This window comes from Miscanthus floridulus, chromosome 1 (genome assembly GCF_019320115.1).
Source record: "Miscanthus floridulus cultivar M001 chromosome 1, ASM1932011v1, whole genome shotgun sequence".
NCBI classification, from domain to species: Eukaryota; Viridiplantae; Streptophyta; class Magnoliopsida; order Poales; family Poaceae; genus Miscanthus; species Miscanthus floridulus.
In genome coordinates this window covers 114965450-114981261 of record NC_089580.1, presented here as the reverse complement: position 1 = coordinate 114981261, position 15812 = coordinate 114965450, and the positions used below count along the sequence as shown (strand labels likewise).

The window sequence follows — 15812 nt, the reverse complement described above, 5'->3', positions numbered from 1 at the left end:
AGACTAGTAACTACAAGGGACTCAGATCTATTGGTCATGAACATCATATTGACTAAGGGGGTGTTTGGATCTGGTGACTAAAATTTAGAAGGTGTCACATGAGGGTAGTCGTATGAAGTGTTTGGATACTAATAAAAAAACAAATTACGAAATCCGTCAGTACTCCACGAGAAGAATTTATTAAGCCTAATCAACCCGTCATTAGCATATGTTTACTGTAGCACCACATTAGTCAATCATGGACTAATTAGGCTTAAAAGATTCGTCTCGTAAATTAGTCAGTAAATTGTGCAATTAGTTTCGTAATTAATCTATATTTAATACTCCATGCATGTGTCCAAACATCCGATGTGACAGCGACTAAAGTTTAGGAAGAGAAACCAAACATCCTCTAACTCTTTTAACCATCGTCACTTCATCAGTGCTACAGATCATGCATATGTATGTTTTCTCTAGCTCGCGAGCCAAACGAGTCAGCTCGAGCCAGCGACGCAGTCGAGCCAAGCTAGACTTTTGGCTCATTAGGGTAACGAGCCAGGCCGAGCCGAGCTAGCTCGATATCCAGCCCTACCTAGGGTACATTTGGAAGCTTTGTTGAGCTGAGCCATGGGCAAGCTTGCCAATCCCAGCTATGAGCGTGCTCGGCTGGCATTAAAGTGATACTGTAGCAGCTGAAAAATACTGTTTATATTGAAATTTGGTGAGAGAAAAATACTACTCCTGGTTAAAAAAAAAGACCAGCCAGCCAGCCGAAGCTGACCAGCTGAACGCGCTCTATGTCTAGCTTGCAACTGCAGTACATTTAGTTATGTTTCCTATGCTTATTTTTTTTTCCGGAACCAGCTCTCCTTGAAAAACAATTTTTTTCCTGGCCCAACACAGCAATGTAAAGCCCCCAAAAAAAGAGACTTTGACAAGAAACTTTTTACAGATTTAAACATATCTAGTTGCCTATTTTTTTTACTACCCCTATATACTAGCGGTCCATTCGGCTGGTACATAAAACTACTATATATTGGCTTATTTTGATTGGTTTCAGTTAATTTAATAATATTAGAAAATAAGCTAAAACAAACTGAGACGAGTCGAGCCGAACAGCTCCTAGGTTGAAAACGTGCGCTCCGCCGCGTGTGCACACAGCAGGGTATGTGAGCAGCTACGTTCACAGTAAAAAGTTGTAAGCAGCGAAACATCACGGCCTTGTTTAGATCTTAAGTTTTTTCACTCTCTCTCTATCACATTAAATCTTTGGACATATATATAGAGTATTAAATATAGATTAAAAAAATAATTAATTACACAGTTTGATTGTAAATTACGAGACGAATCTTTTGAGCCTAGTTGAACCATGATTAGACAATAATTGTTAAATACAAACGAAAAGTGCTACAGTGTCAAATACTGATTCCCTAGCCCTCAATCTAAACAAGAGCCAGTTTTAAAAAGTGTCGAACAGTTATTTTAAGCAGTACTTGAACTGTGACTGACACGACGTCAACAGCAGATGACGCGTGGATAGGCGGAGGGGAGGCTTTCATAGAGTAATCTTAGGCCCGGTTTAGGCCCGGTTTAGTTGAAGAAAAAAAACTAAAATTTTTTTTGTATAGTACTCGTCACATCAAATTTTATAGGCATATGTATAGAGTACTAAATGTAGACGAAAAAAAACTAATTGCTACAGTTAGCCGAGAAATCGTGAGACGAATCTTTTAAGTCTAATTAGTCCATAATTAGATAATTTTTGCCAAATAAAAATGAAAGTGCTACAGTAGCTAAAAATCCAAAAAATTTTGGAACTAAACGGGGCCTTAGTTTCTAAAAATTTTTATCTTCTATAGTAAAAGAGCATGTTTGATACATGCATAGAGTATTAAATATAGACGAAAAAAACTAATTGCACAAGTTCTTGGCAAAATCGCGAGATGAATCTTTTAAGCCTAATTAGTCTATGAAAAGTCTTAAGTGCTACAGTAACCCGCATATGCTAATGACCGATTAATTAGTATCATTAGATTCGTCTCGCAGTTTTTCTGATGGGTTCTGTAATTTGTTTTTTTATTAGTATTCAAAAACCCCTCCCAACATCCTTCCAACACATCCAATGTAACACCAAAAATTTTCACCTCCCCTAACTAAATACATCCTTATATCTATCCCTGCTAATAACCACCATTAGGGAAGCCTCAACAGGTCGTTAAGACTCTTCTACAAGCGGCAATATAGGAGAGAGAGAAAAGGTTGCCGATAACTGTGACGAATGTCGTTTCACACCTTTTCATGCTGAAACAGGGCTCACAGCTTGTGCAGCCTCATGTTCGACCAAGGCAATAGCCAGTAGGTGTGAAGTGTGTGCCGCCCTGAACTAGGCCGGGTTTAGTTTTAAAAAATTTTCACCCTAAACTATCACATCGAATCTTGCGGTATAAGTATAGAGTATTAAATATAGACGAAAAAAATTAATTACATAGTTTAGTTGAAAATCGCGAGACGAATGTTTTAAGACTAATTAGTCCATGATTAGCCATAAGTGCTACAGTACTAACATGCGCTAATGATGGATTACTTAGGCTTAATAAATTCGTCTCGCAGTTTCCAGACGAGCTATGTAATTAGTTTTTTTATTAGTATCCGAAAACCCCTTCCAACATCCCAAAACATCCGATATGACATCCAAAAATTTTCGTTTCACGAACTAAACACACCCTTACTAATTTATAATAGAGTTGAACTAAGACCTTTAGATGGCTATTCTTTGGCTGTGTTTAGTTCCCAAAATTTTTTCCAAAAAGTGATACAGTAGCCATCACATCGAATCTTGCGATACGTGCATGGAGCATTAAATGTAGACGAAAAAAAACTAATTGCACAGTTTAGTTGGAAATCGCGAGACGAACGTTTTGAGCCTAATTAGTCCATGATTGAACACTAATTGCCAAATAAAAATGAAAGTGTTACAGTAACCAAATTCACAAATTTCGCAAACTAAACACAGCCTTTTATACTATACATAGATGAGTTGGCACTGACGTTGTATGCTATAGATAGTAAACTGTTGACGGGTGCCTTTATGTATGGAGTTTGTTTTGCTTTTTAAATATATATATATATATTTTTTTTTACTGCACATTTATCATGAGCGAACTCGCTGTTCAAAATGATTTAATTATCATATCTGCGTCACATCATAGTCGTTAGTAAATATAGTTAAATTCGAAATATGTTGAGTTTTCAACCATTCAAAAATCATTTCTGTATAGAAGATATCGTTGGTGACCACAAAACATGCCATAGTTGTCAGTCTAGATATTTGTTAATTATTTTTAGTAGTATGTGTTTGTCAAGAGCGAAAAACGCTACTGTTGTCAGTCTAGATATTTTATTAACTCAGCTATAAGGGTGACTGTGCAAGTGCGTCCATATATTTCCACTCTGTTTTGCAGAAAACAAAAGCTCAAATACCGTATTTAAAAAAAAAAGATGAAAAAGGTCCTATCAAAACTAACTTCCGACGTGATCCTGTGGACCATATGAAAACTCAGTTATTTCTAAAGACTCTGTCTATTTCATATCCGTGTGTTTCATCCATCACCCACACTTGATTTTTTTTCACTGTTTATCTTCCTCATCCCGCTGCCCGCCGCAATCTTCTCTAACTCCGACGAGCTCGGCCGCCGCCATCTTCTCCTGCTTTGGCGAGCCTCCTCAGCCCCGACCTGGCCCAGGCGCCACTACCACCACCGGCTCCCCTAAACCACTCAGCCACCATCCCCACCGCCTGGTCTACCTGCCTCCCCTGGCCGGGCCCTTCTATACCCATCTGAGTCCGACGGAGAAGAAAGAGGAGGAGAGGCTCGCTGGAACCCTAGCCACCGCCGTTGTCGTCTTCGTCTCCGATGGAGGAGGAGGAGGACGCCTACCTCGCCAGAGCCGACGCCGTCGTCGACAAATCGGACGGCCTCCTTCTTCCTCCGCGCGAATCGGACGGCCATCGCTCGCCGCTGGAAATCGCGTGTCGATTTCTTCTAAAACACTCGGTTGAAGGTTAGCATTTCTCTTTCCAAAAGAGATAAATGGTCAAAATTTCACTACCTTAACTACCCTTGTGTCTTTTTTCTGTTCTGAGAAAAAAAAATTCACCAAAGTCCAAAGACAACCGGGTTATGGACTGTTTGAAACACAGAAATTCCACAGATTTTGTATAGGAATTTTATAAGTATCAATCTAATTTTGTAGAAAAAAAAATGTAGAAACAAAAAAAAAAGAAAAAATAATAATAATCTCGTGTTTCAAACCGTCCCTTACGGGGACCGTATCTTAGCCTAGTACTGGAACTGGAACATTTCTCAAGCAGGCATGTCCTTTTTTATTATTGAGCTTAAAAGCTGGCCCTACGGCCGGCCTTGCATTCAAACTCGTGTACAGAAATAGGGAGATGGTTCGCTCAAACACCAAGCAGGCATGTCCTTAACACTCACTGAGGCAGTTTTATAATTTCATTTTATATTCTGCTACCTCCATCTCCAACGTCGGGCGGGGCTGGGCACGGCGCGCACGGGCCGCACCCAGGTTTGCCAACTTCCCCTTCCTCTCCCTTCCATCTTCTTCGATTCCCTCCATTTCTATCCCTATAATCTCCACGCGTTCATGCTTTTCTACTCCTTCCCAGTTCTTGTTCGAACCTGCGGATCCATGTCTCCATAAGTCATCTCGCCTGCTTGCCGCAGCTTGTCTGAGCACCACCTGTTCAACGGAATGCCCCAGTGACCCCGACGCCACGGCCGACATGTCAGGCGACCCGCGCGTTCCTGGCGATGTGTGCAGGATCAATGCCCTGCCCGATGACATGCTCCTCCTCATCTTGTCCTACCTGAATGCCCGCCAGGTCGTGCAGACGTGCGTGCTGTCACTGCAGTGGCGCAACCTCTGGCGCTCGGTGCCCCGCATCAACGCCACACCCGACGAGTTTGAGGACATGTCTGATGAGTACGGGGAGTACACCGTGCTATTCAAGGAGTTTCTCAACCGTTTCTTGATGCTCCGTAACCCAGTTGCCTTGGATGAGTTCGAGCTTTGGTATGACATGCCTTGGGACTCTGATGACTATTCAGAAGATGCTAACCTATGGATCTGCCATGCTCTACATTGCAATGCTCGATCTATCATGGTTTGGGTACGGGACAATAGCTTGCGGCTGGATCCCGCGGTGTTTCTTCCTGGACGCTTCTTGAGAAGGCTGCATCTTACGAGTGTTATCTTGCCCCCTGGTTTCTTTTGCCAACTTGGAACAGGCTGTAAAGCATTGAAATATCTTATCTTACATACCTGTGACATTTCTGATGTTGAGATCACCTCCAAGACGCTGAAGGTTTTGACCATGGGTGTTGATTGTCACTACACATTTGAAGAACAGTGCTCTATTTCGATTCCCAGCCTCGTCCGCCTCAATTACTCTACTTATCGAAGAATACCTCTGCTGAAGAACATGAAATCACTGGAGAGAGCATTTGCTGTACTCAATACCTATCATACTGAGGTTGATGATATCCGTCAGTTCCTCAAGAGCATCTCTGGTATCACTGATTTAAACTTCAGTTACAACAGACATATGGTATGCTTTTTGATTCAACACTCTGCATCCATGCATATATTTATGAGTCAAATCAGAGAACTAAGCATGGTGTATAGTCTTTATCTCTTTGCAAAATCAAGTGTTGCACAGTTTATTTTGATGCCAGAACCTAGAGGACGATTAATGCTCTCAACTGATAATATAACACAATTTAGTTCTCGTACTCAGTTCATTTGTAGGTTTACAAAAGTTTGTGTAATATGGCCTTAGTTGGTGTTTTGATACAAGGAACTTTGATATACATGTGGCAAGAGCTGTAATGCATCTAGTCTATAGGGGGCCAGGGGGGTGTTTGACTTTTGTCCACATATTACAAACAGTAAGTGCATCCCTATACTTACAATCAGATCAGTAGAATGCAGTACATAGCTAGGTCACCTATTCCAAGTATACTTTCACCAGTGTAGCTGACTGGCTTGCACTAAAGTTATTTATCATAATTGATGGTTACCAAATATATGTGCTCTAGCCTCTAGATGGTTGAATCTCACTTAGGAAAATAGGCAGAGTATAATGTAATGTGAACTATTATTATCAAAAAGATTTGTGTTTAGTGTGACCTTTGTCAGATATTGTATTCTGAAGATATTACCACCGAAGAATCCAAACTATTTGGCACGTAATTTTAGCTTGTTTCAATTATTTTGACAACTCTGCTGAACTCATGAATGTTTTATAAAATATGGAATTCTTTATCATGTCATAATCCTATGAACCTTTTGCAGCTGAATATGGGAAATATACAATGGTGCCCAAAATTCAACAATCTTACAACCCTGACACTCAGTCAATGGTGTCTGCATCCAGACTTCTATCCATTGATAGTCCTTCCTTCAGAACTCACCTAGTCTGGAGAATCTAACTCTGAAACTCAGAGGGGTACATGGCTCTCTCCACATGTTAATTCATCCTTGAACAAAAGTTGATGCATGTGCCATCAAAGTGAAACTTGTCTTTTCTCACATTTCAGGTTGGCCATACACATCAGAGATTCATTGGGGAGCTAGAAGAAAGGTCGTTCAGCTGTGAGCACCTTGATAGCGTTGATATTGTTTGCTGGGGGGTTCAAGAAATTGATCCTGTGCTTGACAACCTGGTGGAGCTTCTGACTGAGAATGGCATAGAACCTGATGAGATTCACATCAGTATCTCGCAATAGATTTCATTTGCATCAGGTCACTGGAACAAGTCACAGTTCATTCACTCATTTGTGGATGCAGGACCATACGCACGTTTGGTTCACCTGGATCTTACTTTCAGTTTGGATGGACTCATGTCGTGGAAAACTGGATAGCTTGTCTGCGCATGAATATACTTTGTTACCAACTCACATCTGCTAGAGCAGCTTTAGTCTATTGCTTTTAAGTATTGGTTCAGGCCAATGCGATCAATAACTACACCCTGTTAAAGGCTTGAAGACATTTGGATTTGGAGTTTTGTTCTTTTGACTCGACAAATTTCTGTGCATTTATGATACGCCATTGCAATTCCCTGATGCCAATAATTTATATGTTTTCTATTACAATGCTACAAATTATGGAGCTTAGTTCAGACTAAATTATAGACTTTTCTTGAAACTCGGGATAACTAACAGTTTGTACTAAAAACATACGGATCGCACGATAAGATAATAATACTGTAAAAATTAAATACTAACGTTAAAGTGACATTTAATCCAAAAAGCAAAGTTTATGAATTTAACAGAGTCACGGAGTGCGCGTTCCGTGATGCGGCTAAGATAATGTTTTATATTGGTAGGAAGAAATCTCCGATATCCATTTCTTTCGTGCTCACAAACTAATGACCCTGGTGCAACAATAGAAAATACAAAGGAGCTATCCTCGTGAATGCGCGGAACCAACGTCACTACGATCGTGACATCCCACGACTACTGGTATAGTATTGTTTAGCACTATTGTTCACTATTATCGCTAACTTGCTTCGTTGGTTTTATTAGTAATTTATGTTTGTAATTATGCAGGTGCTAATTCGGTTGATCCCACATTGGCACATGAGAAAAGTGAGGAAAGTCGACAGAACTCATGGTTTTCAGAACATACACGTGTAATAGTTATGAATGGTTACAAAACGAAATATTATGAACGAAATATTATGAACAAAACACTGAAAGTGTTATTTTTATAACAATAATATAACACATGTTTAATTTTCATTATGCCATCACACAAGTGTATATACAACATCTCCGTGTAGAGTCTGATAAACCATTTAAAAATACCTAGGAACAACAACAAATATGACATTAGTGAGATATTATTTGTACAATATAAATTGAATGGAAAAAATGCATTGTATGCGTTAGTAATGTTCTGTTACCTCGCATATGGCGTTAGAACCTCTTTAAATACAATATTTTTCGTGAAAGTTCCATCCACTATTGGGGTCTTCTCATCCTTATCTTTTTTATTTGACACATTCTTATAAGAACCTAATCTAAGCATATCAACCGAAACAGGCACTATGAGGCAAAAAAAAAAGCCTACCAATAACTGAACTATTTTTTGCATCTTTTTATCTCAGGTCTGGTTGTGAATGGCTAATTGGAAAAGAAAAATACAAGAATTCTCAAGTGCACTGAATTGCTGGTTGCAGATATGATGAATCTTCACATCATCCAAATTGGAGAATGCATGGATAGTCATGATAGCATACACTAAACCTGACAGTGCAGCTATCTAAAATTGATATGAATCGTCGCAGCAACCAAACTGGAGAGTCGATGAATACCCATGATGGCATACACCAAGTAATAAAAGGAGGAGTAAACTCACGTTTTGTCATTCAGATTCCTGATGGAGAAGGGTTAGAGAGTGGGTTTACACAGTAATAAACTTCAAGTAGGGTGTTTCACAAGTAGTCAGATTTACATATTTTCTATTTTTTAATATTAGGTGACCATAAATTTTCTAGCAAAACTGACAATTAGAAAGGCTGGTTTGACAAAACAACAAAGCATGCTCACAGGAAACTATAAATATCTTCATGACAGTCAACTTGAACAAATGCTAACCTTAGCAGATTTAACCAAGGAGCCAGGAACGAAATAAATTTTGACAGTGATGAAATGGTATTCTGATGTCCAGATTATTTATCAGACTCTTTCAGCAATTGTCCAATCTACATACAACTCAAAGAGCATCCCATGAGTGATGTAAAAAACAGTCCATATTATGGAGAAACAATTAGCGTGCAGCCATGTAAAAATGGCAGAGAAAGAGCAGTATGGATATATTATATAAAAGCATAGTAGGTTTGATTTTGAATCCCACACCGACTTTCAGTTTCCTTATTCCCTCCTTTAGTATATATTCCATGCTAAAATTCAAAGGATAATTGTGCAATCAGATGGAACATGCAGCATGAGACTGATTAATCTCCGGAGATCCTTTATGGTACTACTTGCTAAAAATCACATGTGCTAAAAATTCTCGACGCAGGTCCTTCTCGACGCAGGACCATCTACGAGGACACAGCCACCAAGGTTTGCTAGCATGGAGACACATTTTATCGAACATGTTGCCCACGTTACATTCCCCACTTAGGTGTTCGCTTTTTCGCACAAAAGGGAGAGCAGGGAAGGGGTGGGCATACCCTGGTTGACCACCTGCGCCGTCGGGATGCCGCGCACGGACGCGTGCACCGCCTCCAGCACCGGGACGCCGTGCCACCTCACGGTGGTCGGCTTTGGTGGCGCTGACGAGCTAGAAGGCAAGCCCGGTGTCCTAGCCGAGGATATGGTGGATGCTGTCGAGGAGCGACGCCTGGAAGTGGCCCAAGCTGAGCGCGTCCTTCTTCACCAGCACCACAGTGCCCCCGATCCGGCCCTCCAGCACCATGGACGTCGCGCCGTCTCACAGTGGTTGAAGACGTGCAGCACGGCCAAGCGGGAAGTCACGGAGAGGAGGGGAGCGATGCCACGATCGCAAGGGGAGCGACGAGCAAGGAGGAGACCGAGGCAGATGGAACACGTGAGCGTGAAACCAAATGAAAGGAGGAAAAAAACTGTCCCTTTTGCAAATGCAAAGAGGGAAAGTAATTAAATATAGGCAGATTTGGCAAGGTTCTCAGAAATACAAAGAGGTTCCTTTTGTCTTAATTCTTTTTCCTTCTGTGTTAATTCTTTTTTCTTTTGCTCGTTGCCATGTATGCTGGTGCATGCAAACATGCAATGTGTATATGGATAGCACAATAATTTTCTACTTCCTATTTTGCCGTGATTCATCTATCACATGACATGCAATATTTAATCAAGGAGATGTCGTGGGATCGAAGGCGTGGACAGACGGACGAACTAAAATAAATGTCGTACAAAAAAATGTCTACACTTTATTCTTTTTAGTCGTAGGAGATGTAATCCGAAATAAAACAAATTAGGAGCCGGGCGTTGCTGGACGCACGCGGCGTGTTAGGGATGATCACAGTAATGGACTGGCGATGCGTTATGGGCCGAGCTGCCAAGATGGACTATGGGCCCATGAAAGAAGCATACAAAGGAGAAGCAGATCGAAGTAGCAGGGGATATGAACAAAAATACCAGAACTCCCACTTCTTCCTCCATGGCGTCGCTCTCCTTCACCTTCTAGATCCTCAATTCCTCATGTAGTATCTCTGATTACTGTCTATCTCTAGAACTTGCTGCTCTCCTACTCTCGATTCCCTTGCTGGTGCTTCCTTCCCCAAACTCTGTCTCACGCAAATCACTTGTATCGGATTTTATCGGTTCTATACAACAATAGTGCTATTGGTTGCTAACAATTAGTATCAGATCAATTGGTTCAATACAGGCACATTTGCTGGGAATTTGAGCAATCAGCTTTTAAGTAATTGTGGTCTACTGCTGTTTGATTATTATTGAGATTCAGTCATTTGGTTGGATGAGAGTTCTGGCTGGAGATTTACAAGTGTAGCACTGTTGTTGGCTTGTGATTAAAAAGGATCACATCTCTATTACTAGTGAAAGGGATGCATGTCCGGCCTAACCTTCGGCCAATGCCATGGCCATCCTTTAATGAAATGGATTTGGTTACAGCATGGATATGTCTGTTTTGCTTAGGAAACCTCTATGTCCACCTCCAGCTCATCAATCTCTCAGATGCGTGCATGCTGAAAATATGGAAAACTGGAGACATAAGGGGGTGGTACTGATCAGTTCAAAGCTAGGTTGTGAAGCTAATGGATGGTCCTTTATGTTGTTGATTGCAGTTTCTACTATTTTTCTGAGGAACTATAAATTCGGTGCAGATTTCACAAGAGGAGATGGCACAGGGTTTCAGTAATAAGCATATTTGTAAATGTTCATTTGCCTCAAATCATCTTACTGACGCAGCAGGAGTGTGGTGGAGGTAGTTCCTTTTGGTGGTTTGGCTGGTTCCACTCAACCACATAGCTATTCCCTACTGGACCAAGTTGTGGATACATTCTTGTTGGAATTATTGATCGGCAATGTCAATTTGAAAAGCAGCTCAAGGTTATTTTCAGGTTGCTGCCCATGTCTTCTCAGCTTGAAAAATGTTTTACAGGACGCTCTCTCCTCATAACTATGCAATTCAGTTATTGTTGTTCCCATGGCCACCACCTGCAGGTTGCCGAAATTTCAGATGGATGCATATTGTGGTTTGCCTAAATGGTTGTTTGGTGAGTGTGGTCCAATGCACAAGTAATTTTTCAGTGACGATCCTTAGTGGAGTGTTAAATACTATAGCTGCGCAGGTTCTTCGACTCCTTGTCTTACTGCATCAGATTCCGAAATCAAAAGATTATAAAGTTGGATGCCTCTCTCAACAAGAACAGCTATCATTTTGGTTCACTTCTGTAGAGCTTTCCACGGCTTCAGTTCCATGGAAGAAATGTGTACCAGTCAAAGATTCAAAGCAGCAGAAGTGTAGCATCCTTGTTTTTTATTGGCAATGGCCGAGACATCTTATAACAAGTGTTCAGATGGACGCATTGGATTCGCTTTTGGGCGCTGCTGCAAAAGGAGGAGGAAAGGCCCGGATACAATTGGGGTGCCGTGTGCTTGAGACGACAGCGATGGAGTTTTGGCCTCATATGGTTGGCGGTTTAGTAATAGACTTCCTTTTATTTGATTAGTGCTATGGATGTGTCCAACGTTTGTTTTGGTCGCTTCGGTATCTTTTCGGACAGTGTCATGGTTGTAATAACGAACAACTATCTTTATCGATTGATACAGATGCTGGGATATTAATCAATATTCCCTTGTCTAAAAAAAAAGCATTTCGTCCACATTAGTGCTCAAATCAAATGCAACCATTGGGCATTTACAACATCGTTCTCGTATTTGGTTTCTGATGCACTGGAATGCACGTGGCAGGTGCAACTCAAAGAAGATATTTCAACTTGTGGATTCAGCGAGATTGTGTTCTATTCTGGACAATTTCAATGGATTTTCTCACGGTGACAGTTTTACAAAGCAGTAACCATGAGATTCGTCTGGCGCTCAATTATATTATGGTGATAGACCTTGTGGGTTGTGGCAATTCTTTGGCAGGGACTATTGATTTGCTAATGCCTTGGGATCCTGGCAGAGTTGTACCCGACCTGAACTTCCTGCTGTATCGGCTTGGGGGCAAGCCGAGTGTTAAGGAGTGGAGAATGTTAGGGATGATCACAATTACTGGCGATGTGTTATGGGCCGAGCTGCCAAGATGGACTATGCGCCCATGAAAGAAGCATACAAAGGAGATGCAGATCGAAGTAGCAGGGGAATGAATAAAACTAGCGTGGGTGCCCACGCTTCGCCGGGGAAGGAGTGCGGAAAAAAAAGAAAAAAAAAAGATGAAATGGGTGCATACTGTTTCATAACGGGTATGTACTGTTTTTTATCGGGTTTGTACTGTTTTCTTATCGGTTTGGATACGGTTCATCGTGGATCCGGTACCCGTACTGTTGACCTACAGGGATATGATTGTCGGGGAGCATCGAATGAACAGTGAAGAACAGTGAAATGGACACACATTTTTTAATATATATATATATATATATATAACTTTAAAAATGTGTGTCCATTTCACTGTCCCTCCCCATCTGGCTTCTAGATCCTCAATTTCTCATGCAAGGCCCGTTCAGCTTACTTCATATTTAGTTTATTCGACTTATTTTTTCAACCAGAACAATATTTTTCTCTTACAATAATTTTATCAGAACAGTGTTTTCAGTCAGTTTCAGCTAAGATTCAGCCAGCCGAACGGAGCTATAGTATCTCTGGTTATTTTCTATCTCTAGAACTTGCTGCTCTCCTCTCGATTCCCTTGCTGGTGCTTCCTTCCCAAACTCTATCTCACGCAGATCACTTGTATCGGATTTTATCGGTTCAATACAGGCATTGGTGCAATTGGTTGCTAACACGGCGGCTGCCTCGGCCATGCGCTGGCTGCCGTGACCGCTGCAGGAATTTATGTTCTGCTGCGCTACTTTAGCCGTATTTTTTAGCAAATGAATAATATTTTTTCCCACAACATTTGAGCATAAACATCCGCAGTCAAATTTCAGCGAAACGAACAGGACAAGGGCTGATGACTTTGCTAAAACAAGTCACGACTTCACTTTACTCTGTCCATCTACCCTTGGACTAAGGTGCAAGGGCTACTATCATTACTTGTCGGACTTATTTTGACTCCAGCTAATTTATATAATCGATTTATCATAAAAAAATACTATTTTTTAGCCGGTTGATTTTAACTTATAAGCTAAGCCGCCAAAGCACCAGACCAAAGTGTGACCACTGACCACTCACCCTGTTAAAAAAAACGAAACATACAAACAAACAAACTCTCCCACAAAATCCAATCAAAATCAGCTCACCCACTCAGCTTCCCATCCCGCACCCCCTCGCCGGCAGCCGGCGGCGGCGAGTACCTCTCCCGCCGTTACCACCAGCGAATTTCCCCCGTTGCGGGCTCTCCCCACTTCCCTCTTCCTGCTTGGTCGCGCCTTCACTGTGCTCGTCTCTTCTTCCTCCGAGTCCAGGCGCGCGCAGGAACTGGGAGGAGGAGGTCTAGATGCTACTATGCTGTCCTTTTCCCCACCAAATCCAGACCTGTGCTCCGCACTCGCCGTTTCACCCCAGCTGCTTGCCGCGGAGCGTGCTCAGCTCCGGCGAGCAGCGGAGGAGCAAAAAGAGCAAGTTCCACCGCGTCAGGGCGCAGGTTCTCAAGTCCAAGAACCAGTCTTTTGCGCCGGGCTGATGGCTACGGGGACCCTGCGGATAAAATCCCGAGAAAGGATTTGCCTTGTTCGGCCGCGCCGTCGCTGCCGGACGCCGAGGCGGTCGCGTTCTGGCTGCGTTTCTGCCGGAGCGCGCTCGACGTCCGGAGAGCGCATGCGGTTGCCCTGCGTTCGCTCGGCAGCCTGGGGTTGTTCGTGTCCAACAATCTGATCAGCGTTTATGTGAGGTTCGACGAGGCTGCTAATGCTAGGAAGGTGTTCGACGGAATGCGCGAGAGGAGCGTCGTGTCGTGGACGGCAATGATGAACGGGTATCAGAAGCTTGGCCGCCATGGTGAGGTTGTGAGGCTTTTGATGGATATGCTGGCCGCTGGCGTCCAAGGTAACAGCTTGACTTTTGTTTGCCTGTTGAAATCTTGTGGGGAGCGATGTGATGCCAGGTTGGGGCAACAGGTCCACTGTTGCGTTGTGAAGGGTGGCTGGAGCAATATGATAGTGGACAGTGCCGTCACACACTTCTATGCTCAGTGTGGTGATGTTGCTGCTGCTTCAACTGTATTTGATAGGATGGCTTCCCGCGATGTTGTCTCATGGACAACAATGATCACGGCTTATGTGCAGCATGGGCATGGTGACAAAGCTCTTCACATGTTTCCAACAATGGTGTCTGAGGGATTCCGCCCCAACTAGTTCACTGTTTGCAGCGCCCTCAAGGCTTGCGCAGAGGAGAAGGCTCTAAGATTCGGGAAGCAGTTGCATAGTGCGATTGTGAAGAGGCTGTACAAATATGATATCCATGTTGGGAGTGCACTTGTCACTATGTATGCCAGATGTGGTGAGGTATTTGATGCTCAAGCAGTGTTTGATAAGATGCCAAGAAGAAACACTATTACATGGACATCAATGATCTCTGGATACGCTCAAAGTGGCTGTGGTGAAGAAGCTGTCTTGTTGTTCCGAAAGATGAAGATGCGCAGAGTATTTGTTAACCACCTCACTGTTGTTGGCCTCCTTAGTGCTTGTGGCTCTATGCAGTCAATTTATCAAACTTCATGCACAGATAATAAAGAACTGTATGGAAGAGAATCTTCAGATTGGGAGTACGCTTGTTTGGTTTTACGCCAGCTGTGGGGAACATACTTATGCTGCAAGAATTCTAGGAGTGATGCCTGACCGTGATGCTGTCGCATGGACAGCTATGATTTCTGGCTATAACAATCTTGGCCATAGTGTTGAAGCGCTGAAATCATTAGATGAGATGTTATGGGACGGTGTGGCACCAAATACTTACACGTATTCCTCAGCTTTGAGAGCTTGTGCCAGATTGCTCTGCGAGATGGAAGGAGGATCCATGGTGTTGTTAACAAGACCCAAGCTTTCTCAAATGTCTGTGGGATGGTCACTGATTGATATGTACATGCGGTGTGGGAAAGTGGATGAAGCTCGAAGAGTCTTCGATGCCATGCCAGAGCACAACTTAGTGACATGGAAAGTGATGATTACAGGATTTACTCAGAATTGCCTCTGTGAAGAGGCTTTAAAATACATGTACCTAATGCAGCAAGATGGGTATGATGTTGATGACTTTGTGCTTACGACAGTTTTGTCTTCATGTGGAGGTCATCAGTTGAAATCAGACTGCATCCTCAATAACCTGTCCACTTTCAGTGAAGTTTTAGACTAGTTAGGGAATATCAGCATAATGCTGGTACAACTGTACAAAGTCACTGGTTGGTCTCAGGATGCTGGAACAAGTTTCTTTGTCTGATTGTGCATTTGAAAACACAATGAGAAGCCTGTCATTTCAGGTGTGGGTACATATATCTGTACCTCAAAGCAACCTCTACTAACTATTTTCTTCTATTTCCTTACGAAGCTGTGTATATACCATAGTTCAAGCATTTTTAGCTTGTTGCAACTAGCATAATTCTTGCAGTTTAGTTTATATATCCTGGGTGAATGGGAATTTGTCTACTTC

General features: G+C 42.3%; 2 pseudogenes; both read left to right on the top strand.

The window, feature by feature from the left end:
* Positions 1-4497: 4497 nt before the first annotated feature.
* On the top strand, positions 4498-7111 carry LOC136491403 (F-box/LRR-repeat protein At1g52650-like; annotated as a pseudogene).
* A 6333-nt stretch (positions 7112-13444) lies between these two features.
* Positions 13445-15783, top strand: LOC136491397 (pentatricopeptide repeat-containing protein At4g18520, chloroplastic-like; annotated as a pseudogene).
* Positions 15784-15812: the final 29 nt, after the last annotated feature.